This window comes from Schistocerca cancellata, unplaced genomic scaffold (genome assembly GCF_023864275.1).
Source record: "Schistocerca cancellata isolate TAMUIC-IGC-003103 unplaced genomic scaffold, iqSchCanc2.1 HiC_scaffold_1172, whole genome shotgun sequence".
NCBI classification, from domain to species: Eukaryota; Metazoa; Arthropoda; class Insecta; order Orthoptera; family Acrididae; genus Schistocerca; species Schistocerca cancellata.
In genome coordinates, this window is record NW_026047171.1 from 795,415 (window position 1) to 798,442 (window position 3,028).

Consider the following 3,028-nt stretch of genomic DNA (forward strand, 5'->3'; position numbering starts at 1 on the left):
AGCGCTCTACGACGGGCCTTACACGTCCCCGCGGCAGACCTGCCTAGAACCACCCACAACACGATTCCGCGCCCTGGCAGAAGCGTTCGACGCCACCGCGCCGAATTCAGAAAATGGCTATTACGTCTTGACCCTTGGGCAATATGAACACCACAGGGACAGATGTGCAAGACCCGAGTCGCTACTCCAGCAGTAGCACAAACAGAACACATAATCACTCTCAACAAACAGCAACGTCCGAAAAAGCACACTACCAAAGATAAGAACAACACACAGAAAAGAGGAGCAAATGTCCACAGGCGACAACTCCCCCTCTAACGGTAGAGGACTAAAAGAGAAAAGAACAAGAAGAGCCGCCGCCATCTTGTCGTCCACAGCCCGTGTGGCCCAACAAACACACACACACACACACACACACACACACACACACATTTCCCTTGTTTTGTTTCGTTTGCCTCAAGCACCTCCACGCACGCACAGTCGCCTTCCAAACGACAACGACAGCAATAATCACCACTGTTAAACGAGCGTGTCGACACACCGCCCTCCACTCCCGCGCGCCCCATACAAACGAAACAGCTGATCCGGCCGCCTATGGGCACGCCTTGCCTCGGCAACTCCAACGCCGCCGCAAACACACAGCCGAAACCACGCAAATATTCACCGCCTCTCGCACAACAACAACACCACACAGCCCGGCGTCTCCATCGATCGATAAACAAAACAAACACACAACGCCCTCTCTCGCACGCACGCACACACACACACACACACACACACACACACACACACAAGACCCGCTTCCTTTCCTTTCTCCCAGTCACGTCAGTCAAACGCAAACGAAATGAAGAATGAAAGAAAGAAGGCAGGCAGGCAGGCAGGCAACACACGCAGCAACAACACAGACTCTTTCGCACTTTTCAATTTCCGAACAGTGTGGTGGCCCTGAAAAGGGCCGTTTTCGTCTCTCCCACGGCCGCGGGAAGGCCAACGCGGCACAGCACACCGGCTGCGACGCGCCTAACCGCCGAAACCGTACAGGGTGCGCCCCTGCCTCTTCAGGGCGTACACCACGTCCATGGCCGTCACAGTCTTGCGCTTGGCGTGCTCAGTGTACGTCACCGCGTCGCGGATCACGTTCTCCAGGAACACCTTCAGCACTCCGCGGGTCTCCTCGTAGATCAGACCAGAGATGCGCTTCACGCCGCCCCTGCGAGCCAGGCGGCGGATCGCGGGCTTCGTGATGCCCTGGATGTTGTCGCGCAACACCTTGCGGTGCCGCTTGGCGCCACCCTTGCCGAGCCCCTTTCCTCCCTTGCCGCGGCCAGTCATCTCTTCTAAATCCTCAAAAAAAGCTCAAGGCAAGCAAAACGTCTGCTGCAGCGGCTGGCTCCTCACCCGGCGCTAGCGAGTCGGCTACGGTCTGCGCCCGGCGCACGCGCCAGCCCCCCTATATAGACTCTGGCCCGCCCTCCCCCCACCACGCGCAACCGAGGGCATATAAGCGCACCACGGCCGCTGGCGCGCGCCCGTGTCGTCAAGGCAGCACCCGACGCAGCACCTCGCCTCCACGCCGCTTCCGCTAACCGCTACCGCCATGGCCCGCACAAAGCAAACGGCCCGCAAGTCCACCGGCGGAAAGGCGCCGCGCAAACAGCTCGCCACCAAGGCGGCGAGGAAGAGCGCGCCCGCCACCGGCGGCGTCAAGAAGCCCCACCGCTACAGGCCGGGCACCGTCGCCCTGCGAGAAATCAGGCGCTACCAGAAGAGCACAGAGCTGCTCATCCGCAAGCTGCCATTCCAGCGCCTAGTGCGCGAGATCGCCCAGGACTTCAAGACCGACCTGCGCTTCCAGAGCTCCGCGGTCATGGCCCTGCAGGAGGCCAGCGAGGCCTACCTCGTCGGCCTCTTCGAAGACACCAACCTGTGCGCAATCCACGCCAAGCGCGTCACCATCATGCCCAAGGACATCCAGCTCGCGCGCCGCATCCGCGGCGAGCGCGCCTAAACACCGCGCCAGCCGCTGGGCACCGCCCACGCACGCAAACAAACAAAACGGCCCTTTTAAGGGCCACTAACATCACTCCGTCGCGAGCAAACTTTGTCGGTCGCCTCTCGCCCCACAACCACAGAACCAAAGACAAAACACCACTTCCACTTCCCGTCCGTCCGCCACAGCCGCTCTCCTCTGCCAGCTTGCTGGCGCGCGCAACAATCAACATCATCCCTCCCCGGCGCGCCGCACAATACCCATCGGCCGACGCCGTCAACCACACGGCCGGCCGCCGCTTCGTTTCGAAAGGAGAAACAAACAAAAAGCCAGGCACGTCCAACGCCACCGACCCTTTCCCCACATCTCAACGTCCCCCGCCCCCGTTCCATCCAAGAACACACACACACACACAAGACAAGACACATCCGAGAAGACGGCAGGCAGGCAGGCAGGCAGGCAAACCAAAGTATTCAAACAACATGACACAAAACCAACCGTCGGCCGGCCGCGACCAAAAACGGCGACAATCAACCGCTACCGCCGCCCGCACCCGCCACCGACCCCCCGCAATCCAACCACCACGGCACGCAAACAGTATCCACACACGGGCATACAGAAACGCCAGACGACACAACCACACCGCAACACAAACACGACAATCAAAACCTTCCCGACGTGCTTTGATGGCCCTGAGAAGGGCCGTTTTGGGCCGCGCGTCTGTTGCGCGCCACTAGACGACGGGGACGGGGGGTGCGGACGACGGAGTCAACCGCCAACCCTTCCTTTCCCATTCCTCTCTTCTTCTCCTCTACTTCTTCTTCTTGGGCGAAGCCTTCGCCTTAGACGGCGTCGTCGCCTTCTTCGGGCGCGGCGCCTTCGGCTTCTTCGTCGGAACCTTGGCGGCCTTCTTCGCCTTCGACGGCGACTTGGCCTTGGCCGGCTTGGCAGCAGCCGCCTTCTTCGCACCGGCGGGAGCGGCCGACGCCGCAGACGCCTTCTTGGCGGCGCCCGCCTTCCGACCAGTCGCCGCCTTCA